At 40.5% G+C, this 26,020-nt stretch overlaps 1 long non-coding RNA gene across 1 annotated transcript in view; it reads left to right on the forward strand.

The window, feature by feature from the left end:
* The window catches only part of LOC123835963 (uncharacterized), a 34,784-nt gene extending 13,458 nt beyond the window's left edge, over positions 1-21,326 (forward strand). Inside the window, exons 2-3 of the long non-coding RNA XR_006788846.1 lie at positions 20,647-20,778; positions 21,123-21,326. This is a non-coding gene — a long non-coding RNA (uncharacterized LOC123835963). The remainder of the gene's footprint in view (positions 1-20,646; positions 20,779-21,122) is intronic.
* The last annotated feature ends 4,694 nt before the right edge of the window (positions 21,327-26,020 follow it).

Raw genomic sequence — 26,020 nt, forward strand, 5'->3', positions numbered from 1 at the left:
TTCTAAAAGCTTAATGAATTTTTAGTGTTTCTATATGTCTAAAGGCATTTATAGATGCGAAAACTGATGGATGAATGTAAATATCAATTCTTTGCTTTTCCCTGGAATTATATCAGCTGAGTGTAGTAAAACTGGCTATGTCCTGCTAATCAGAGACACGATGGGGAGGTATATCTGTGTTACATAGCTGAGGAGTAGAAAATCAGGAACGAATTCATTTTATTTAACAAGGACAGTTTGTTTGATATTGTCTAATAGATATGACCTTTCAAAACATGCCATCCCTGAAGGAAAATAATAAGTAAGTGTGTTCTTGTTGGTGACAAAGCTGAAAATTACTGTATAGGCCACATTCTTGGATTTCTTAAGCATAGAATTTTATCCAGAGTCACATTCTCCAACAATACAACTTTTGAGAAGCAAACCGAATTAGATGGAGGGAGAACCAAGGACAACCCTTTTCTTAAAAAGATGGGGGAAGTGGTTGTTTTCTGTTATTTCTTAGATTCTCTTTTTCTTACTTGCAAAGTCATGTCACACACAACCTGAATTTCATTCCTTTCCCAGACACTGGGTTCCAAATCTTCTTGCCAGAAAAAATCTCCACAGCCTTGCCCTGCTGGGCTTTTCAAAAGCATCTCACAAGCAGAGTGAAGCTTCTCACATTTCTAAAACATCTAAGTTGCATAAAGTGGTCAAGTTTTTTTAGGTCTGGGGAACACATGTTTCGTATTAAATCTGTGTGTGTGTGTGGTAAAAGACACAAAATGAAAATCTGCCATTGTAACCATTTTAAAGTATACAATCCAGTGCCAGTCAGTACATTCACAACATTGTGCAATCATCACTACTATCTAGTTCCACAAATTAAAATCCCAAATGCAAACACTGTGTGTTATAAAGTTAAAAGATGGTTAAATGGTCACAGTAGAGAGGTTTTTAGAGAATCTCTGTAATTCTTCCCCTTTAAGAGGAAGGAGGGTTTTTTGTTTTGTTTTGTTTAGTTTTTCAATTTGCAGCCTCAATGTTCAGAGGCATCCCATCCAAAAACCTTTCTTGCCTTTCTCAAAATTGGAAATCGATCAGATGAAATAATTCTAATGAAAATAACTGGTGACAAATTAAAGTGTTAAAATACTCATATAAACACCAAATTGAATACAGTCCAATAATACTTTAAACACACTCATGCTCTGTTTTTGTTTCTTTTGGTAGAATGTCATTTTGAATACTTGTATGGCCTCTTCAAAATCAAATCGCTGAGTGATGCTGTTGGAAACACTGTTGGTAAAGCACTTTTGGTCACGTTTTCCCTCTCTCAGGGAATGGAGCTGCTCACTAGACCAAGACAGAAACCTGAGTGATGGCTCCACCCATCGAGCCTCATTCATTTGACACAGATATTTATTGACTGTTTTTACCATGTACCAGGCATCAGCCAATGCTCATCAATACAGTGGAGAACCAGACACATAAGAACCCTCAATTCTTCCCCCTCATTTACAGCTGATTTCCAGTTACTCTGAGCACTCAAGACTCAAATCCATCCTTTCTTTCTACCTCTTCATTTCAGACACACCTCTTAACTGTCTTCTTGCCATCATTCATTTATTTAATATACAGATCTTCCTCAACTTACAATGGGGTTCCCTCCTGCTAAATCCATCAGACACTGAAAATACCATACGTCAAAATTACATTTAATACAGCTACCCCACCGACCATCACAGCTTAGCCTAGCTTACATTAAACATGCTCAGAACACTTACATTAGCCTACAATTGAACAAAATAATCTAACACAAAGTCTGTGTTATAAAAAAGTATTGAATAGCTCGTGTAATTTATTCAATAGTGTACTGAAAGGGAAAAACAGAATGGTTGTATGCATATAGAATGGTTGTAAGTGTGTCAGTAACGTTTCCCCTTGTGATATGTAGCTGACTGGGAGATGTGGCTCACAGATGCTGCCCAGCATTATGAGAGAGTATTCTACCATGGGGCCCCAAAAGATAAAAATTTAGAGTTTGAAGTATGTTGTCTACTGAATGTGTACCGCTTTTGCACCATTGTGAAGTAAAAAAAGTCCTAAGTCAGACCATTGTAAGTTGGGGACTTTCTGTGTAATGAGTGAGTGATACACTGAGCCAGTATTGTGCTAGGTTATGGGGAACCATGACTAACGAGAGAGGTGGGAAGGAGGAGTTCAGTCTGGTGGGAAAGGCTGGGATTCAGTAAGCATCTTCAATAAAGTGAAATGAGAAGAGAGGTATGAGGTGTAATGAAAGTGTCCAGGGTATGGTGGTGAGCTTAATTTAGTCAAAGAGATAAAGTACCACATCCCTGAGATGAGTCCAGTATTCTAGGCAGGAAAAAAAGCCCCTTTGGAGTTCCAGGAACAAGTGGGAGCAAGAGCTTGGTCCCTTGGAAGAACTAGAAGAAAACCCATCCTGAGTGGAACTGCAAGATCCAAGGAAAGGGGTGCCTGGATGGCTGTTAGTTAAGTGTTGGACTCTTGATTTCAGCTCAGGTCATGATCTCGGGATTGTGGGATTGAGCCTGCTGGGCTCTGCAATGGTTGTGGAGCCTGCTTGGGATTCTCTCTTTGCACTTCCCTCCCCACTTGTGTTCTCTCTGCCCCACCCCCTCCCCCCCACCCTCCCCCCCACTTGTGTGTGCTCCTTGTCTCTCAAAAAAAAAAAAAAAAGAAAAAGGAAATGACGAAGAAAAGAAAAGAAAAGACCCAAGGAAGTAAAGATGGGCTGAAACTGGGTGGGAAACTTGGACCTGACTGAGCAAGGACTCATGAACCCTATTAAGGATTTTGGCTTTTTTGTAAGGACAACGGGTTGCCAAAGCAATGTTTCGGTGGAGAGTGACCTGATCTGATTTGCATTTTTAGTTGGCTGGTGAGAATGGATTGAGGGGTTTTGGGGAGGCTTGATGCATGGTACCAGAGAGAGATGATGGTGACTTGAATGTGGTGATAGGATGAAGAGATAGAGGAAAGGTTAGATTTCATTCCCTCCCAAATCCATGTTCTAAACTGTGGATGGAGTGAATTTTCCAAATCACCAACATATCCTAGAGCTGCCCTGCTTAAAACTGTTCAATGATTCCTCATTACTTCTGGATGAACCATAAGCTCCTTGAAGTTTTAGGCCTTCCTGGACTAGTACCAGTTTACTTCTCTGGAGGTCTTTTCATTTTCCACTATCCACAGTAAGCTTTAACCTAGTGAACTCGCTGTTCACTGAATGTTCCTTATGCTCTCTTGTACCAGATTCTCTCTTGGAGTGCCCTTGCGCCCAACTCTGTGCTTAAGGTCTTGTCTTATTCATAACCCCCCTTCCCTGACTCTTCAAGACTGGGCAGTGTCCTTCTTCCATGTTCCCACAGTGTCCTGTCTTTCCTCTATAGTAGCGCTTTGTGTATTTTCTTATCTCTTTCCCAATACAGTGTAAGCTCTTAAGATCAAGGATCTGTCCACATTTGAATCACCAGCATAGAGCACAAGACTTGAATGTCATGTAAGATCAATATGGAATGGATACGTGACTAAGTGAAGGAATAACAGCACTTTCAAAGACCTGTTATAATAACTAAACATGGAGTCTTCAAAAATTTTAGTAAGATCGCTTTGCCCATTTTCAGGGAATCCAAAACTCAGGATCTATGGAAAGACATACTTAGTTTAGAACAGATCAGTTTTTAGTCAATTAAACTGCAAATATCTGTAACTCCAACATTGTTCTGCAGAGTGCTAATCTCCACGGTGATTTGGAATATTCAGCATAAATATTCAGATATCAGATCAATGAGCAATTTTTTAATTCTTGTAAAAGTTAAAAGTTTAAATAAACATTGCTTGTATTACAAAGCAAAGAAAGATTATGTAAATCTGTAGTGGTTGAACATGTTCTACTGCTGACAGATTCCAGGAATTTTTCTGTTAATGGGGAGTTAAAACAAAAACTGGAGAGTCACATTTTATCACGTAAGACTATTAGGTAGGGGGAATCAGGGCAGAGAGGTTATAATTGGCCCAGCTATAGTTTTGGGAACATCCACAAGTGCCTTAAAGTTCTTAATGGTTTGCAACAACTTTGTTTTTTATAGGTCACTTGAAACAACACCTGGGGGACACCTGGGTGGCTCAGTCCATTAAGCGTCTGCCTTCAGCTCGGGTCATGATCCCAGGGTCCTGGGATCGAGTCCTGCATCGGGCTCCCTGCTCCGGGGGGAGCCTGCTTCTCCCTCTGCCTCTGCCTCTGCCTCTCTCTCTGTGTCTTATGAATAAATAAATAAAATCTTAAAAAAAAAAAAACCCAAACCAAACAAACAAACAAAAAAGAAAGAACACCTGGATCCTTTTATGCAAAATGCTGGGTACTGAATTAGTGTCATTTAGATAGACTTTGAGTAATCTTCTGTCAATACCCTGGAAGCTCCCCTCCTAATTCTATAAATTTCCATGGCAAGGGATCGGCCTGGTGCCAGGAGGTAGCAGAGGGCAAAAAAGGTACAAGGTCAGAAGCCTTGGGGTAATTTTTTACTCTTTTTTCACAACCCTCATTTAATCTATCAGGTATTCTGTTGGCTCTAACTTCAAAGTATATTCAGAGCACTATATATCACTTCTTACCTTTACCACTACCATCTGGGTCCAAGCCATCATAACCTTTCACTTGGATTATTGAGATTGCCTTCTAACTGTTCTCTCCACTTCCACCCTTCCTACTCATCCTTTCATAATCTATTCTCAACACAGCACTCAGAACAATCCTTTACAAATACAAGTCAGACCATATTACTCTTCTCACCCAAACCTCAATTGCTTCACCTCACTCAAAGTAAAAGCTAGAGACCCTAAAATGGTGTGTTAGCCAGCCTCCCAGATGGCTGTCATTGATCTTCACATCCTGATTTTCATGCCTTTATAATGCCTTTGCATGCAGAATCAGCATGTGACTTGCAAATTTAGGGCTTAAGAGGCATTGCAGTTTCTGTCTCCTTCTCTTGGAGTGCTTGCTCTGAGGGAAGCCAGTGAACATGCAGAACCCTCCAGCAGCTCCCTGGAGAGAGCAAATAGAGAGGAACTGAGTATCCCAGGCAACAGCCAACACCAACTTGCTAGGTGTGTGCTAAGCCATCCTAAAAGTGGATTTTCCAGCCCCCAACAAGTCTTTGAATGACTGCAGTCCCAGCTGACATCTGACAGAACCTCATGAGACCTCCAAGCCAGAAGTGCCCAGCTGAACCATCCCGTATTCCTCATACATAGAAACTGCTGGGGGGAGGTAAGTAGTTATTGTTGTTTTAAGCCGGCAACTTTGGGGATGATTTGTTATGCAGCAAAAGATAACTAATACAAATTTCTCCCAGTGTGGACCCCTGTACCTTTCCAGCCTCCCCTGTAACTTCTCTTTCTCTGTTTCCTTCATTCAGCTTTGCCACATAGGCATGCTCTATTTTAGGATATTTCTTTGTACTTAACTTCCCTCTTCCTGGACCGTAGTATTCTCTGGTGTCCCCAGAGCTTGCTTCCTCATTTCCTTCAATCTCTGCTTCAATGGCCACTGCCTTACAGTTTTTCTTCTCCTTTTTGCCCACCTCAATTTTTTTCATTAAACTTAACCACCATCTGACATACTACCTATTTACTTGTTTATTTGTATATTTTCTGACTTTTAGAAGGTAAACTCCTTGAGGACAGGAACTTTTTAAATGTTATTCTATATTGAGTCCCCAGTACCTATATATTGCCTGTTACTTAGAGACACTTAATGAATATTTGTTGGAAATATTAAATGCAGACAAGAATAAAGGGATGAGTGGGGGAAATAATATCACTTCAGAAGGGCCATAGAAAATTCTTACTATTTTTCTAGTAAGTACACAAAAAAGTTTTTTTGTTTTTTGTTCTATCCCAATCCTGCCCCTATAGCCTAGGTATACTGGGGCCACATGCCAATTTCTTTCAGCTGTATATTTAAGTCAATAACACTGGTTTATTACCATAATTGTAACAATATTATAAAAATTGTTATCCTCAAAATGCTACTTGCAAAAAATGTTCTGTGGCTAAATAACACTTGGAAACACAATGAATCACCCTCTTCTAGCAGAATCACAGTGTTCACTGGCATATAAAAGGTACATAGAAGTCCTCTAACAAAGGAACGTATTTACTTTATTTCTCAGTATTTCCCAAATTTACTTGCCTAAAGAATACTTTCTTCTTAATATGGAACTGGAGATCTAATTTCCAGCCAGTATTCATTGCGTTCTTCCCACATCAGGTCGTATACCTTTCATATCTTCTCTATAACCCTATGAGGTAACTATTACTATGATCATCCCCATTTTACAGATGATAAACTGAGGCACAGAGAGATTAAATACATTGCTCAAGGTGACACAGTTAAGTGGCAGGGACAGGATTCACAGCCAGATGTTGGTGTGACCACTACCGTGAATAAGTTTGAGTTCCTTAACTACTGATACTACTTTGAAGGTTTACCCTTCCTACCAACACTAATGGCAGTCATTAACCTTGCCCTTCATTTACAGAGAACACATCTCAGTATGCTTTTCTCTATAAAAAGGAATTTGTGCCATTCCCCTACTAAACCTATTCTCAAATACTTTGATTACTGATAAGAACTTACTATGTTTCTAAATTTAATGTGGTTTAACAGGAGAATGTCTCTAGCTAGAGATCTCATCCAGTGGCAGAAATTCACAGGATACCAGAATATGGAAGATTATCTGGCCTTTGGGCCCAGAGTCCGCGTAGATTGATGGTTCTCCAAGTGTAGTCTCCAGAGCATCAGCATTAGCATCACTGGGGACCTCCACAGAAATACACATTCTTAGCCCTACCTTGGGCTTATGGAATCAGGAATGGTGTGGTTGGGGCCTAGCAATAAGTGGCTTAATAAGCCTTCCCGGTGACTCACACTGTCAAGTTTCAGGTGGTTCTTCTGTGCACCTGTGTGTAATTCAGCCCTGTTAAAATGAGAGGATGAGTCAGCATTCTCTTCTCTCATGTGTGTTTGTGCCCGAATATACTAACTGGTGAATTTAATGGGACTTTTATTGAATCTTTAAAATATATTTAGTCATATATCCAGTCTATTTTGTGTAAGTGATTTTCTCAGGTGGCAAAATAAAAAGAAAACACGTTGAAATTTCCTTGGCTTTTAAACAGAATCTATTTAAGGTAACAGATAAAGGGTCTTCTTTAGAATCCAAAAGAAATGCATTTAATTCATGGTTCAACTTTATTACAGCTAATAAGGTAGTTATGTTTCCTCTGTCTGGCAAAGTGATAATTGCCTTTTAATATCTTGCTTTCCTGTGTTGTGAAACACTCAAAAGAATGTGCACCATAAAATATACAGTGGTATTCCAGAGCTGACTGGACTGGCTAGCGGGAGCTGCTTGCCTACATGTCATCCTATCTCCGCCCACAGTGGTATCACACTGGTAGCTTGAAATCACCAATAGTGGGAGTATTTACACCATGGAAACTGGCAAATATTACAAAGCAGGGCTGCTTTTTTTTTTTATTCAGAGAGCCAACTGTTAAAAGATTTACCAGCATACTACTGAAAACGTGTAAAAGAATGCTCATTGAAGCCTTATTTGTGATAGAAAAAATAGGAACAAGTGATTATTTATAGAGGACTACTGAATTCAAAAGAACACTATGCAGCCATTAAAAAAAAGAATCAGGCATGTTATCAAAAGACATTATTTTTGAGTGAGAAAAAATTGCAGAATAATATGTATAGAATGATGCTATCTTTTGTAAAATGTAAATAAATATATGTGTGTGTGTGTATGTATATATACATATGTTATATGTTACCTGTGATCATGTTACCCTTACTAAGTAAGAACTAGGGAGGCAGAACATCAGGGGTTTTTCACTATTTTATATATCTCTATAATGCCTGGGTTTTTACAAGATATAGGCACTACACGCATATATAACCTTTGTGATGAACAATTTTTGTTTTTGTGTGATAAATATTTAAAAACCACAATTTTTGATGGAGTGATTATTGTTTGTAAGTGCTTGTCTTTGGCCCTCCCACTAGATGGTGAATTGCTCAAGGACAGGACTCTGTTTTTGCTTCTTCCTGCCTCCCCCACTATCTGGGTATACAGAAAGGATCCAGTAAGTGCAACTTGCTAAATGGAAAGATAGATAAATCATTAATATTTGCAATAAAGTTGTTTGGGTAGCTCTGCACAGCTCCTTTGCAGAATAAGTCATTTTTACATAGTGTAGTACCAGCTGGGGATGTAAGACTCAGAAAGACAGATCTAACTGGAGAATGGAGATTGATGGGACTTCATCAGAGGAGCCCCTGACAAGAGCCGCAAGACTTTGGCTTGCTTCAGTGGGCAAGGAGGAGCTCTGGTGTGTTTTTGAATCGGACCCAAAGCAGAAAGAGGTCATCATTAGGTAATGAAATGGTGAGGAGTGGGGAGACTGGAGGCAGGGTGATGGGCAGGGTGAAACACGGTGCTGGTGGCTGTAGAGACATGAGGTGGAGAGTACTTGGACTATGGCTGGCATGGTACCCACCCCCCTCCTTTTATACTTATAGAGAAAAGGTGCATTTTGGGGAACTTTCAAAGGGAAGAAATTAAACTGTGGTGACTGAATAAATAGGGAGGAGAGAAAAAAAATGACGGATGATCCTGAGATTTTTGGCCTGGGCATCCACACATGGTCAAGAAATGCAGCAATTGGAAGGAAAAGCAGTTCTGGAAGATGAAACAATACATGTTGCTTGGATGCACTGAGCTGTAGACGAGTTAGGGGCATACAGGTAGGCCTGGTGAATTTAAGCCAATGGCGATAATCCCTCACTTTTTTCACCCCCTTGAAAATTACTGGTTTAGGGTGGGGCATACTGGTTGTATGCATTCTGAATTAATGTGAGGTAAAGGAAGAACCCTCCTCACTTTTGAGAGACGGAACCATGGAAATCCAGCCTCCTCCACTGGATATAAAGGAGGAAGAGGGCATCTCTGATTGTTATCACTATGCTCCAATGAGTATGAGAGGGTCAGATTTGGGAGGAGTCATTATGGATTGTGGAGCAGTGTCCCTTGGTGACAACACTGACCTGCTGGGTCAACTGACCCTGATGCCTCTTCTGCTACTAGAATTTCTACTTTTAAGTCATACGTTGCCACCCTGTTTAAGGCAGTTGGGTTTTCTGTTGCTTGCAGCTGAAGTCATCCTGATTGATACATGTGGGCTTCAGATCCAGGTTTGATCCCAGCTCTGGCTTTGTGTCCCCTATAATGGTCTTGGCCCTGCTCTCTGTGTGTTTGCTTTGTTCCCTGGTGATAGGTATCCTAGTCAAGATTCTCCACAGAAACGAAATCAGTGGGAGATCTACCAACTTCTTCATCCTTATATCTACCTCTCTCTTTCTGTATATAGATATCTCTATATCTATCTATCTGTCTGTCTATTATCTATCAAAAGAATTTATTTTAAGGATTTGTAGGGACTGGCAAGTCCAAAATTTGCATGACAGGCCAGCAAGCTGGAGACCCGGGGAAGAGGTGATGTTGCAGTCTTGAATTCAAAGACAGTCCTTCCTCTCTGGGATATCTCAGTCTTTTCTGTTAAGGCCTTCAATTAATTGGGTGAGGCGCATCTGTATTACGAAGGGTAATCCGTTTCACTCAAAGTCCACTGATTTAAAGGTTTATCACATCTGAAAAATACATTCACAGCAATATACAGACAGATGTTTGATCAAGCAACTGGGCACTAGAGTCTTGCCACATTAACACCTACACTTAACCATGTTAGTAGCAATCTGGCTTGCAGCAGTGTCCCTTCCTCATCAGGAATTAGACCATCTCTGTCCCAATTTTCCAAGAAAGCTTTCCAAATTTCCCTTAGATTATACTGGTTTAGGTCACATGCCAACATTTAAACCAATCACTGTGGCCCTGGTCAGATGTGATGATTGTCTTAAGAGAGTCAGGGACCACCTACGGCTAGCCCAGAAGTACAAGGACTGCATGGTGGAATGATAGGTAACTACATGGAAAATGGGCTTACTGACTGGAGGGGAATGAGATGTGGATGCTGGATAAACAGCCACAGGTGTCCACTATACTGACCAAACACGAAGAGGAAAGATCCATCAATCATAATGCCAGCTTAGTTGTTTAGGGCAAAAATAGAAACGTAAACCAGACTAAGAAGGCTTGTGTCAGCTAATCAGTACATTTTATGCTCATAAGAAAGATTCACAGGAAGACAAATTGTGATCAGAAAGTTGCTTGGTGAGCATGGAATCCAATTTAATCCAATTCATTGCAAACAAATATTTATTGAATGTCTACTAGGCAGGATGAAATCAACAGCTGATGTCCTGAGTTATGATAGACTAATATCCTCATTTATACTGTTGGGCTGCACCTCCAAGTCTGGAAGCTCGTACTAAAGACATACTGCCAAATGCTCACTTTCTGCTCTTACTGTTTAAGCCCCCAGGGTGACATGCTCTGGTAGCAATGTAGTCTTTCTTCAGACTGGGTGTAATACATGTGCAAAGATTTCAACTTTTGTGTATTGCAATCACCTTTATTGATTAGGATTTATAGGACTCCCCAGTCATTCCTCATACATTTCAAAACCTTGACATCAAGTTGTAGAGGCACTTTGTGGCCCCAAAGAGATTTTTCCCTGTGACTGTCATAACTGTTAACCTTCCAGCTGATTCTAAGCACAGGACCCAGAGTGAATCTTGTTTTATTCTTAACAGATTATTTTAGAATAGTCTTAAGTTTATAGCAAAATCGAGTGGAAGGTACAGAGGTTTCCTACATACCCCCTGCCTCCTCACACACATAGCCTACCCCACTACCCACCTCCCTGCCCCCCAACCACCACCACCAGGGTGGTACATTTGTTACAACTGATGAACCTACAATGACACATTATTCTCATCTGAAGTCCAGAGTTCAATTAGTGTTTACTCTTGGGGTTGTGTGTTCTGTGGATTTGGAAAGATTTACAGTGGAGTGTATCTAACCCTACAGTATCATACAGAGTAGTTTCACTCTCCTAGAAATCCACCATCCTCTGCCTATTTATCCCCTTCTTGCCCCCTAATCCCTGGCAACCATTGATCTTTCTATTGTCTCCATAGTTTTGCTTTCCCCAGGATGTCATGCGGTTGTTATCATACAGAAGGCAGCCTTTTCACACTGGCTCCTGTCACTTAGTCATAAGCATTTAAGCTTCCTCCATGTCTTTTCATGACTTGAGAGCTCATGTCTTTCTGGTGCGGAATAATTTTCCATTGTCTGGATGTGTTTATTAATCCATTTATTAATCCATTCACCTGCTGAAGGACATCTTCGTTGGCTTTCAGGTTTTGGCAATTATGAATACAGTGCTATAAACATCCATGTGCAGGTTTTTGTGTGGACATAAATTTTCAGCTCCTTTAGGTAAATACCAATGAGTGTGATTGCTGGATTATTTGGTAAGAGTATTGTAAGAGTTTTGTAAGAAACTGCCAAACTGTCTTCCAAAGTGGCTGCACCATTTTGCATTCCCACCAGCAATGAATGAGAGTTCCTGTTGTTCCACATCTTTGTCAACATTTGGTGGTGTCAGTATTCCAGATTTTGGCCATTTTAATAGGTGTGTATGGTATCTCATTGTTGTTTTAATTTACATTTCTCTGATGACAAATGATATGGAGCCGGATTTATTCTTTAAAAACAAAATCAGATCCAGTCACTCTCTTGTGTAAAGGCTTTCAACTGCTTCCTATTATCCTTCATATAAAATTCAACACTTATGCATAGCTTCGAGGCCCTTGGTTTCCCTTTACTTGCCCCTTGCAGCATGAGCAGCCACACTTGTGTTATTTTCTCATCTCTTGGCTTTTGTCCATGCTATGTCGTCTGCCTAGACCACTTCCTACTCTTGATTTGTTTAACTCCTACTTACCCTTTAGGCGTTTGTTTAATTGTTACTTCCTCCGGGAAGCCTCTCTCACCACCTCGTCCCCTCTGGCTATTCACTCCTGCTATGCTCCCCAACCCCTAGTTTCCATACAATGCCCACTCCAGCACTCAGCTCTTCATCTAAGGTTCAAGTTCCCGCTAGACTATAAGCTTCTTGAAAGTAGGGGTGTATTTGTGTTGCTTACATTTTACTGCCACTGTCCAGTTTGATACCTACTATAAAACAATATTCAATAACTATCTGTGGAACAGTGAAGGAAGTGAGTGAATAAAGAGATGAGTGACTCATCATTACTGATATATTTATTAAGTGCATATTCTGGGCAAGGTATGTGTCAGGCCACTGGAGGTAGAGAAGTATTGGATTAGTTCCTCTGGATAACCTAATTAGTAAAATGGATGTCAAAAATATACAATTCACAGCAGAAGAGAGCCTATTTTATACGCGGAGTGTATCATGTCAATCAATCACATAGAAAAACCACGTAGAGGATTTCTCAACCTCCTCATCACAATTGACATTTTAGTCTGGATAACTGTCTTGTTCACTGTTGAAATATTCAGCAGCATCCCTGGCCTCTACCCACTAGATGCCAGTAGCACACCCCCGCCCCCAGTTTTGACAACCAGAAATGTCTCTAGCCACTGCCAAATGTCCCCAGGGTGGCAACATCACCCCTGTTCGAGAACCACGAATGCAGACAAGGATGGATTATGGTGTAGAGCAAGGATGGTGACTTCAGAGTTGGGGCAGGAGCTTGAGACTCACACAGTGCAGGGAATAGCTCTTCTGGTTATTTTATGTGGAGCCAAGAGTGTAAAGGAGGGAAGTAAATCTGAAGCCCGAAAGATGGGAGAAGGTACTAGATGGGTAATATGGAAGGAGGAGCGGGTTGGGGACAAAGGAAACAAGCCAGCATTCAAATCCACTCAGTGGCTATATGACTTCAGGCAAGTTACTAAATTTCGATTTCATCATCTGTAAAAGTGGGACAGTAATTATACCCACCTTATAGGGGTAGTGAGGGTTAGATGTGGTAATATATTAAAGTGCTGTCTCTCTGTCAAATAAATAAATAAAATCTTAAAAAAAAAAAAAAAACAGGAGGAGATAAACAAACCAAAAAAACCCCTCAGAAAGTGCTTCATATGGTTCTGGGCTCAGAGCAAATGCAATGAATGCTAGCTACCACTATTAAGCTTTGAAAAAAATGATAGGAGACATTGAGAACTAAGTATGCAAACTTTAAAGATGTAATTAAAAATTGGAACTCTTTTAAAAAATTAAATTAATTCAGTCTAAATAAATCTAAATAAGCTCGGTAAAACTTAGTAAATTATTATCACAGAGAAAACACACTGGCATAAACATTACATAGCTATAAAAATCGACGTGTGAGAAAAGGGTTTCCAAAGTGAACCATGTGTTAAATGCTTGACTTGTCCTTTTCTAGTTTTTATCTAGAACATGGAGATTCCAGAAGTTCCAGGAAATGGGCTGCTTACACTTGCTTTGATTTTCAAGGTGGTTCAATGCCTACTAAATTTCACAGGATCACTGAAACCAATTAGGATGAGGGTTATATAATGCTGCTGCTGGGGATGCCCATCATCCGAATTCTGAGGGGCTGTGCTTGTGTCTTGGGCCACACTGTAGCTCCCATAGACCCCAGCACACATACATCCTTGCATGAGGTAGCTCTATAAATGTCTGTGGCATTTAATTAGATCGCCCTAATGAACTTCAAACAAGACTTCAGGTGACTTTGAATTAAACCAAACTGGCTCCCCCAACTTCTGGTGGCTCCTTGCCAAGGGGATGGAATATATTTCACATCTGCTGTGAAAGGAAAAAGGCTGCTGGCTTAGGCACAAGTCTTGTTTTGTGCTTCAGTAACAAGTTAAAAATCCTTCTCCCAATGGTCCTGTGGTTCATTTGCTTCCCAGTGTTTGTTAGATGACTTTTGTGGTTGTGATTTGCATCATTTGTTTGTTATTTTAAGGTAGACCAAAGGATACCACTAAATGATTAATACGTGATAAAACCCAGATACAGGATGGCTGAAAACAAAAAACAAACCCTCAAATAATGGACTGTTTTCAGGATTTGTTTTAAAGAGCTGCTGAGATCCTCTCCTCTACGAGAAGGCCAAAAATACCAAGCTGAGATTTTTACCACAGTATTTTCTGAATCAATTCAAGCTCTGTCGATGAGTCAGTAAGTTTCTATTATGGGCTTCATAAAAATTCAATGCAGTCATGTAAACAATGAGGGTTTTTTTTTTATGAAAAGCAAATAAATATACTTTGATTGACTGCTAATTGCTTTGTAGAGGTTGGATAATTTCCTGTTCTAGGATTTCCCAAGTGTCTTTCATCCCTAGGAATGTTATTTTCAAGCAGAATAAATCCATCATATTTTTGAAATTCAGAGCTATAGAGAGAGAGAGAGAGGGAGTGAGGTTTTCAGAGGTTTCTAATTATGGCACTTGGAATACAGTCATGATAGAACGACGGTATAATTTTTTTACTCAGGGTTCACCACCTTAACTTCCCCTCCCAGGACTGACTTTGACTTCCTTGTGGCCAAAATCAACTTTCAAATCAGAAGTCCACAGCCATTTACTAATCATTTTTTTTTTTTTAAGCGAAAAACCTTTGAATCATTTCTGAAATAGTCTGCCTCTCACTAGGAACGTTGATTCCTTCCACTAACAGCAACCATCCCTGCACATTTCTGCTCCATCTGCTTCCAAACAATGACAGACAAGACAGTATGGCTTTCAGGCATGCTGATGACAAACAGCCAAAGACAGGTGACAATGAGCACCAGCTCAGGATGCTTTATCACTGAGGTTCTGAAATTATTCATCTCTGATTTACTCAGAAGGGAAATGAAATCTGTAGAGGGTGTTTTGGACTAAGAAGAAAGGTCTCTGCCTTCCCTGTGCTGTCCTGGAGAAAGCCACTCATTTGGGAAGGAGGCCGCCAGGAAAGGGAATTGAAAGCTAGAAGGGAGAGAAGTCCAAAGTATTTAATGAAAATGATATCATTCAATACACAGAGCATTTTTATTGGGCACAAGGTATAGGGAACTCAATTTCTGATGAGATGCCTCTAAGGGACAAACATTTTGGGACACATGAGAGGCACTCAGTAGATATATCTGTTGAATGAATGAATAGCTGAACTGAACTGTGGCAAAATTCATCCAGCTTGGCTATTCTAATCTATAAAGTCAGGACACACAATGTGTTGTGCCAAGTTATGAAACACATAGCAACTAATTGGTTAAAAATTATAAAATACTGGGGTTCTGGAGTGATTTTTCTTTCCTATTTTAAAAAAGATATTGGAGCTGATTCAAGGTTATGTTTGTAATGAGATGTCTCCACTCTTCCATTGTCATGATTTCTTTTGATAGTTACTGATGTGCTGTTCTAATTGTGCTTACAAATGACTATGCAATGTGTGATCCAGCTACTTCTGTTTATTTTTTAATTTTACCCATGAATACATTTTTAACAGGCAAGAAGGCAAGGGCAGATGAAGGGTGTATGTAAAGCACATCTATATCTCCATTTCATGAGAGCAAGAACGAGGCTATGAACATATCCATTACTAATGACACAAGAGTTACACTGAATCGATAGTAATCAAAACAATACGGTAGTGGCAGAAAAACGAACACACAGATCAATGGAACAGAATCAAAAGCAGAGCAATGAGGCAAGTAAAATTTGCAATAACATTCTTCATATTAATAACATTAAAATTGTATGCTTTATTTTCTATTTTCAACAATAGAAACACAGCATCTTTCTGTTTGTTCTCTAGTGGTATTCATTGACTTTATTAATTTTAACTTGGGAGTGGAGGTCTCGAGAAAAATTGAGACTTGGAAAATGTTCAATTAAATAGTTTGATTAGGTATATTTACTATTGGAAGCCTTTAAATTACTGATTTCATTACTCGTATAGAAGTATCTTAAGAGAGGTTATGTTAACAATACAAGTGTGTGGCACTATTTACTTTATTTCACTGTAGAATCAGATTGGGGGGTATCGAAAATTGGGGATAGCTCAAACTGCTGTTTTTTATGCTTATCTCATATTACACCTGCCAGAATGGGAAAAATAAGATTAAAGCCTCCTGAGAGGCAGTAAAGTCTAATAGTTAAGAGCAGAGGTTTTGGTGCCAGACTCCTGGGTTTCAATTCTGCCACTTGCTAGCTGTGGGACCTTGGACAAGTCACACATCTCTCTCTTCCTCAATTTCTGTATCTGCAAAGTAGGATCAAGAATACACCAATACAAGAAGAACAAGCTGGAGGTATCACAATCCCACAAATTTCAAACTATACAACAAAACTATAGTAATCAAAATAGTATGGTACTGGCACAAAAATAGACACATAGATCAATAGAACAGGATAGAGAGCCCAGAAACAAACCCACATTTATAAGGTCAACTCATCTATGATAAAAGAGGCAAGAATATACAATGGGGAAAAGACAGTCTCTTCAATAAATGGTGCTGGGAAAACTGGATAGCTACATGCAAAAGAATAAAACTGGACCACTTTCTTACATCACACACAACAATAAACTCAAAATGGATTAAAGACCTAAATGTAAGACCTGAACACATAAAACTAAAAGAAAACATGGGTAGTAAACTCTCAGACATTGGCCTCAGTAATACAGTTGACCCTTAAACAACATGGGTTTGAACTGCACGGACCCCCTTCTATGTGGAGTTTCTACAGGACAGCAAGATTTTCTTTTCCTTAGCTTGTTTTATTTAAGAATACAGTATATACTACATATACAAAACATATTTTGATTGACTATGTTGTGAGTAAGGCTTTCAGTCAACAGTAGGCTATTAGTTAAATTTTTGAGGACAAAAGTTATACATGGATTTTTTATTGTCCAAGGGGTGGGTGCCCCTAACCCCCCTGTTGTTCAAAGGTCAGCTGTATTTTTCTACATGTGTATCCCCAGGCAAAGGAAACAAAAGCAAAAACAAACAATTGGGACTACATCAACTAAAAAGCTGCCTCTGCACAGTGAAGGAAACCATCAACAAAACTAACAGGCAACCAAATGAATGGGAGAAAATATTTACAAATGATATATCCAATAAGGAGTGAATATCCAAAATAGTAAAGAACTCATACAACTTAACGCCAAAAAACACAATCCATTTAAAATGGGCAGAGAACCTGAACAGACAATTTTCCAAAGACATACAGATGGCCAACAAACACATGAAAAGATGCTCAACATCACTTATCATCAGGGAAATGCAAATCAAAACATAATGCGATAATACCTCATGCCTGTCAGAATGACTAGTATGAAAAGGACGAGAAATAACAAGTGCTGGCAAGGATGTGGAAAAAAAGGAACCCTTGTGCGCCACTGGTGGGATTGTAAATTTGTGTAGTTGCTGTGGAAAACAGTATGGAGACAGAGGTTTCTCAACAAATTAAAAATAGAAATACCACATGATCTAGTAATTCCACTATTGGCTATTTATCCAAAGAAAACAAAAACACTAATTAGAAAAGATATATGAACCCCTCTGTTTTTTGCAGCATTATTTACAATAGGCAAGCTATGGAAACAACCCAATTGTCCACTGATAAATGAATGGATAAAGATGTGGGGGGGGTGTGTGTGCACATGCGCGTGTGTGTAAATGGAATATTACTCAGCCATAAAAGAGAATCAGATCTCACCACCTGTGACAACGTGGATAGACCTAGAAGGTATTATACTATGCGAAATAAGTCAGAGAAAGGGAAATACCATATGATCTTATTACATGTGGAATCTCAAAACACAAATGACCAAACAAAGAGAAACAGATTCATAAATACAGAGAGCAAACTGGTAGCTGCCAGAGGAGGGGAGGGTGGGGGGATGGGTGAAATAGGTGAAGGGGATTAAGAGGTACAAACTTCTGGTTATAAAATAAGTAAGTTGTGAGGGTGAAAATTACCACAGAGGGAATTTAGTCAATAATATCATAATAACTTCGTATGGTGACAGATGGTAACTAAACTTATTGTGGTGGGCATTTTGCAATGTATGTAATTGTCTAAATACCATGTTGTACACCTGAAACTAATATAATATTGTATGTCAACTTTATTTCAATTAAAAATAAAAAATAAATCAATTTAAAAAAGAATGTACCAATACATGCAAAGCACTTAGAACACACGTGGCATTTAGCAGGTGTTCAGTAAATAGAAACAAAAACTACCCAACTCAAATCTCTATCACTTGATATTCATCCAGTCATTTTTATTACAGACGTAAAAAAAATTCTGAGGTCTTTATTAACACATATAGCAACAAAAATCATTTCACAACTCAAGATATTTCTGAGTTAGACTCTACATGCAGGACCTCCGTCTACTCAGCTCCACAGAAATATCCTCTTTTGCTAATTCAGCACAACGGGAATATGTTTTTGGTAACAAGACAACTCCTATGCCCTCTCACCTCGTGAATCTTTTTTGCTGTAGGTCTGGATTAAGCATTACAACCCTTCAGTGAAAAGAAAATGGAACAGTGTGCTTTCCCTTTCAACTTCTTTTCCCTTAAAACCTCTCCGAATGACTCCCTGTCATCCCTATGGGAACATCAAATTCCTGGCAAATTAAGAAAAAAGTGTTATGTTTGTGGCTCCTTATTATCTGGCCAAATTGGTTTTAATTTTCTGTTGGCAAGAGTAGTGGTCTCAAGAGATTGCACAACTTGCTGTGTGTGAGCTGAATCCAGAATTGGGGGGGGGGGGGCACTGGTTTTCTTCTTGGAGGTTTCAGCACTCAGGATATCATTCGGAGAGAACAAACAATTCAGCATTTGTCTTGGCGAAGGCAGAATAGCAATGTGAGGGAAATCGTCCGCTTCAGACAGACCCCAAGCTGAACGCAAGATGAGCCCATCTCACAAACACACACATGGAGTGCTGTCCACAGATGGTGGTCCTGTGTAGGACTGCTTCCTGCTGGGCTGCTAGGCCTCAGCAGGCAGACATCCCTCCACCTTTCCGGGCAGGCCAGCATTTGGAAGGAGAAAGAGGCAGAATGGTGTGGAAACCCTTACAACATCCTAAGATTCAGTTCTGCTCGAGCCTGTCTCGCAGCAATTTGCAAACCAAAACATCTTCCCCAGAAGGGGACTCTCGTACTGCCTGGATTTTAAGTTCCCTGAATTGCTTGGTATAACTACTAAGCAATCAATATGCCCTGAGCTGAGATGTGGAAACATAAAGCCGTGAAGAATGCCGCCCGCATATTTCTTTCTGGAGGCGATGTCAGAGTCCGGCTCTACCCAGGCACTCTTCTGCCTCACATCTGTATTCTGTGTCCCTCTTGCACAAAGCCAGCTGTGTCGTGCTCTGCAAACCGGATCACCCTCACAGGCGCATCAGACCCACCTTCAGTGAGGTGGTGCTCTTCGAAAACATAAGCGCTTCTCATCTGGAGTGCCGTCGCTCAAGTTTACTGATCTGTAGGCAGAAACTGGATGGGTTTGGCCATCGCCAAAAAATGTGAACAGAGATGTTCATTTTTAAGTGTATCTGATCGTTCTCTGATGGGGCTGTCACCAGAGGGTCCATTTTGAGCTTGTTCTTTGAAAGCCATAGCAGCCTCAGCAGTCCCTCTTTGCTCTCTTCTGCCTCCCAAGATGGCAGAAAAGCGATTTGGAGCTTATCATGCCGTTTCCCCTGGACCACAGCCCCGGCGGGCTACTGAACAGAAATTCTTCATCTAGCCAGGCTAATTTACAAACATTGTGTTAGCCTCTGCCTGAGGTCTTGTTTTCATCAGAACTTCTAGAAACCTACATTGTTTGCATCCAAGGTTTCATGTCCCTCTGCATTAAGAATGTCTTAATTTTTTTCCTCATTAATATTAAACATGGTTAATCTATTTCCAAAGAAGGGTAAGATCTAAGACTGTTCAGGCGTGGTTATTTAGTTCTTGAGCTCTGAGGCACAAACACTTGCAGGATGTTGACCCTAATGTGTCCCTGTTCAGAGAGGGGCTCTTAGCTGGGAAATCAGGCTTCTCTGACCTAGGATACCTTCCTGACAGAGATGCAAAGATACCAGCCTGGGCTTCAAAATGCTGCTCTCATCATTACATCACAACATCTAGCTTACCTGTCAGGGTGCTTTGGTACCTGTCAGTTAAAGGAATAAGGTATTTCAGACCATTCTAGTCCAAAGTTATTAAGATATTCTTACCCTAAAAAAAGATGCACTTTGGGGGTTGGCATCATGGTTGGTATCTGTACTTAAAGATTTAACAACACAGAAGACAACTGCTTATGGTTTGATCTTCTGGTAAAATTCCTCGACATTTTCCGAGTCCTGGGTCTCCAATAGGTTTCATAAAGGGTTGTAGTTCAGACAATTGTGGCACAGTTTCCAACAAAGAAAAACTGGTTCAATTCTATATGCACACTTCTATTTCTTTCATATGGAGGTTATGTCTCTTTTGCTTTGCTATGAAATGAAATGACTTCTGCACAATATTGCACCTGGAAGCTTAAGAAGCTAATAACCTGTTTCCATACCCGTGTGTTTTAGAATGATGAGCCAAGCAATGGATAAAATTGGACCAACTGCAGACCCGTTTCCAAATAATAAGCAATGTTTTACAAATTGTCTTCTAGAAGGAACCAAGCCCAAGGAGAATGTATTCAGAGCCTACATGAGAAGGTAGATCTTGAGTTTTGTATATTTTAAGACGTGTGAATGTTTTAAAGAGCAGATGGTTTTACTGTAAGATGATGTGAATCCGGGCTGGGCTGGAGAGAGAGTTGCAGGGTTGAAGCATCTAACATCCAATCTTTTCGCATAAAAACAAGTTCCAAAAATTAAGCCATTTGCGAATTTCACTCAGTGTTTGAGAGATTTACCGAAAAAAAAAAAAATCAACCAAGGGGCTTGTTTCTTCTTTCATTTTTTTTCTCCCTTTGTAATCTCTCTAAGGACAAGAACAAGATAGACACAGATGCGAGCAGACAGTGAGGAAGTCACTTGTGTTCTTTCTCTTGCTTCAGGTGCTTCTAAAGGGACATTTCGGAGTTAGCCTACTGATGCCAAGGTGGGCTCCAGCCAGAGTTGGACGTCTTGGTCATATAAGCTGCCTGCTGGGAAGCTCGCTTGTAATAGGTGCTTTTCTTTTACTGAAGCCATTGTTCCTCCCTCCCCCAACCCCTTGGCTGCATCCCTTCAGGGGATTTCCAAGCAATTTGAAGACTAACAAGAGCTGAAGGACTGCATAAAAGAATAAAGTTCTCAACAGAGGAAGAGAGGAAAAACAATCCCGTGCTCCTCCAAATTCAGACTCTTAGACCCTAATTCTGGCTCTGACAATGACTTGCTGTGGAAACCAAGCAAAGGAACTCAATTTCTTTCTGCTCCCTTTCTAATCTGAGAACAAGGGCTAAACTGGCTCAGAAGTTCCATCAAATACTGTGTGACTAATAAATGGTGCTTTGACATTTGATGTTACTTCCAGAGTATTAATCATGAGCCTGGATTTAAATGGTGTGCAAAGGGATGAAGCTGAGGACTTGTACCCAGGGACAGTTTAGGAAAAGGCACTGTGTGTGGAAAGCAAATCCAGAGTGTGCCTCCTGAATAGGATTGCTGTATATAATATAGGATACCTGGTTAAATTAGAATTTCACGTAATGACAAATATTTTCTTAGTACCAGTATGTCCCAAATATTGGTGGAACATACTTATCCTAAGAATTACTAATTCTAGAAATTATTTGGTGTTCATCTGGAATTCAAATTTAACTGGGTTTTGTTTTTTTTTTTTAAAGATTTTATTTATTTATTTGACAGAGAGAGACACAGCGAGAGAGGGAACACAAGCAGGGGGAGTGAGAGAGGGAGAAGCAGGCTCCACGCCGAGCAGGGAGCCCGACGCGGGACTCGATCCCAGGACCTTGGGATCATGACCTGAGCCGAAGGCAGACGCTCAACGACTGAGCCACCCAGGCGCCCCTTAACTGGGTTTTTTATTTGCTAAATCTGTCAGGCAAAATCTACAACAGCGGTTTGGCCCAAAGTGTAGGAGGAGGAAGATGACAGAGACCAGGGGCTCTCCAATCAGAGGATTATTCTAAGTTGAGAAGTCTGAAGTCAGGGTTGGGGATGAGTTTCTAGGACAATTAGGACAATTCAGGCCTTCGTGTATCTGTTGTGCTTCAGAGTGTCAGATTCTGCCCTTCAGTCTCCCTCCCACCTCCACCCGGCCCTTTCTTTTTCACCCAGGGAACGGATTAAAGGGAATTTCTTCTTGGAGGAATTGTCAACTCATTCATCATTCCTCAAATATTCACTGAGTACCTATCATGTGTTAAATACCATGTTGGTTTCTGAGGAGTAGGAAGAGATGAGTGCAGCCTCTGCCTTCATACAGCACCCGGTCAGGGGGGACCACGGTAAATTTTCCCTTGCCGCTGGAACTCTAAATCTGTCTCCCGGATTCAAAACCCCAACCCACCCCTTTTTCTCTTACTGCAATTAGATACCCGCTGGGTACAAATTAGATTCCAGAGGTAGAACAGAAATAAACAAAACGTAGTTCTTGAGTATAAGAATCTAATGGCAAAATGAAACCCTTATGCCAGCAATTATTTTAAAAAGGGGAATATGATCAGAACAATAGATAGGATGGAGTGGGGGAGGGGTTAGAGGAGACCTCACATCAGTTTGGGGGCATAGGAAGGTTTCTTAGAGGAATCTGAGATGGGCTTAAGGAATGCTGAGATATTCCCCCATCACTCTGGATTTAGAATCTTATAATCATGGCATCTTAAAAGAAGTATCCTTGAAAGTCTATATATCCCCCAATTTTTTCTATAGCTTCCTTAATGAGGGTCATTTTCCTCTTGTTTGAAATCTCCTATCTTCCTAAGAAGTTCATTCCATCGTTGGAAAATTGTTAGAAATAGAGATTCAAAAAAGCTGAGTTGAAATCTGCTGTCTCTAAGATTCTTTCATTGATTCTACCTCTGCTGTCTGCCCTACTTACGACTTTCATCAAATACTTGGATGAAGATGTAGAACATAAGCTTACCAGGTTTTCCCATGATAGAAGCATAGGAGTGCTAATAAACACTACAAATGACACAGAGAAAATTCTAAGCTAGTAAGGTGAGATGTAATATGAATACATGCAAAATCCTGCATTTAGATTCAAAAACATCAATTAGAGAATAGACGAAAACTGGCTTGGTAGGAACTCCTATGAAAAAGACCTAAGGGTTTAAATTAATTCTTAACTTAATGTGAGCCAACAATGTGATGTGACTGCTAAAAAAGCTAATCATCTTGAACTGCACAGCTAGAACAGTGTCAAGATCACGGAACCTAATAGCCCCAATATAACCTGCCTTCGTCAGATTATATTTATATGGTGTATTCAATTTTGCATGCTTCATTTTAAGAGGCTAATGGACACAAACACTATTGCCATCACACCTCGCAGGGAGGACCCATATGTCACAAACATCAGTACAGAAATACTTTTCACCCCCCTTTGGGTCCCCTAAAATTTTTTGAAAGTTTAGAAGTGATTGATCAAATGGGAATTTGGGAAAAGGGACACACGTGTGAAAACAGGACCCTCCCCCAATGCTTCCCACCCTGAAGATGGAGGCTGTTGGACCAAGAACATGATGGGGTAGTAGGTAGGAGAGGGGTTATTGGTTAGAAGAAAATGATAGTCTCTCTCTGGAAGCTGAAGAAAGAGCCAGGCTGCTCTGTTTAATGTTGGCCACTCCAAATTGCCCAAGGCAGGCGTCCAGGTGACTGGGCTTCCCAGCTGACTGCACTCCTGTGAAGAGTAATTTTGGGAAGAAGCACTTAGAACTGCCTCAGATGGAAAGGCGAGGCCATGGTGTTAGCGAATTAACCTGCTGGGCTCCCTGTGGTGCAGGGGACTGGGGTGACCAGGACTCACTTCCATCTTGCCCCTGTCCCAGCAGATCTGTGCCACCATTTAGGAGAGAGCATGACTTTTTCAGTCTTTGGTTTTCAAGGGTGAGTCCCCTCTGGCCGTGGAACACTGGGTCGGAACATGAGTTGACATGAGCAAAGTGTGACTTAGAACTTATAAATATTTAGACATAAGGTAAGTGGTCTCCATTTAATTTGTTTACTCAGCCTATAAATGTTAGGATACAGGGGAGACATTACAATGCCTCTAGTTTAGAGGAAGAACATTCCTTCTTTTTTTTTTTTTTTTTTTTAAAGATTTTATTTATTAATTTGAGACAGAGAGAATGAGAGACAGAGAGCATGAGAGGGAGGAGGGTCAGAGGGAGAAGCAGACTCCCCGCCGAGTAGGGAGCCCGATGCGGGACTTGATCCAGGGACTCCAGGATCATGACCTGAGCCGAAGGCAGTCGCTTAACCAACTGAGCCACCCAGGCGCCCGGAAGAACATTCCTTCTATTACGGTTCTAGTAATTTCCTCAAACAGGAGACCTGACCATTTGCATCCCTCACCACTGCCCACCTTTTTTTGTTTTAACAATCTATGTAAAAGAGATTCTATGTCTATGTAAAATACCTAGTACAGAGGCTGACACACAGTAAGTGCTCAATAAATGTTCGCGTATTTTTCCCCTTTGCATTCTTCTTCCCCCCTTCCAAGCACAACTGGAGACAGCACATTTTCACGAGCTTCACCTTGACCTGAGCTTTGAGATCCTATTCATGCTGGATCCTTCTATATTTGAGCTGAGTTCTGAGCCCTTTTTCCATTTTTGTATGTGTCTTTTAAAAACAAGGACTCGCCCCCAAATTCACTGATAGTCACAATGTTTTCTACAGATGTTTTTTCTTTTCTTTCTCTTCTAGTGTGTGTGTGTGTGTGTGTGTGAGAGAGAGAGAGAGAGAGAGAGAGAGATCAAGCATGTGCAAATTCAGGCAGGATTTTCTTTCCTTGAATCCTCCACTCTTTGTGAGACCTATTATTCCCTTTTAGGGTATCTAGTCCTGAGTGTCATTATAAAACTTTTATGCCTACATTTTCCTTAGCCATTTGAAAACAAAAGATCAGTGCACATATTTGAGAATGTTTCCATTTTCCTTTGTATCAGTGTGCTTTGATTTTAGGTTGCAGAAATCGAGTCTGAAGCAACAGAAAAGGGTTTATTGAAAGGATGCTGGGGGGCGCTCACAAACTTAAAGGAGAAAGGACACCCTAGGTGTCGGGAAGGGCGGTGGTCAGGCCAGCTCTAGGAATTTGGGAAAGGCTTGCCTAGTGAGTGACTCAGCGTCAACTGCCTGCCTATGTGGCTTTGCTCTACACTCATGTCCTGGCAGTGAGACTGGCCAGTGTGATCAGGGGCTGTGAAGACCTGTGATCAGCAGCCCCAGTAGAACTCCAGGGGCTTGGATAGCACAGGTGCCTAAAGGAAGGAAAGCCAGTGAGAAAAGTCTACACATATCCACCCCGTTTTCTTGACGATGTTTGAAACTACTGTAGAGGTATCCTTCATTTCCATATTTTTGAATTGTTCATATCAAAGGCTAGAAAAATAATGTCTTTCATGACTGCCTGTTATCTGCTCTAAACTCTGCCTGCTCGAATCTTCAAGACTTAAGGTGAGCAATAGGGAGCAGGGGGAAGAACAGGTTTATGTGGGGTGGGAAAGATGGTGAGTTTGATTTCGGATTTGTCGTTTGAAGTGCCACTGGGACAGATGGGTAGTGCTGCCTAACGCCCAGCTGGAAATATGGGTTTTGAGCTTATAATAAAAATCAGGACAAAGAATATAGATTTGGAAATTACTATTCATTTGATATTTTAATTAGATATTCAGGGAGCAATTATTAACCCCCTACTACATACCCAATGGTTTTGAGAGCTAGATTCACAAAATTGAATAATTTAAGAGAGTGATTCTTAAGAAGCTTATAATCTTTAGGA

Source organism: Mirounga angustirostris, unplaced genomic scaffold (genome assembly GCF_029215605.1).
Source record: "Mirounga angustirostris isolate CCGP_5_RB_7025 unplaced genomic scaffold, mMirAng1.0.hap1 SCAF_12, whole genome shotgun sequence".
Taxonomy (NCBI): Eukaryota; Metazoa; Chordata; class Mammalia; order Carnivora; family Phocidae; genus Mirounga; species Mirounga angustirostris.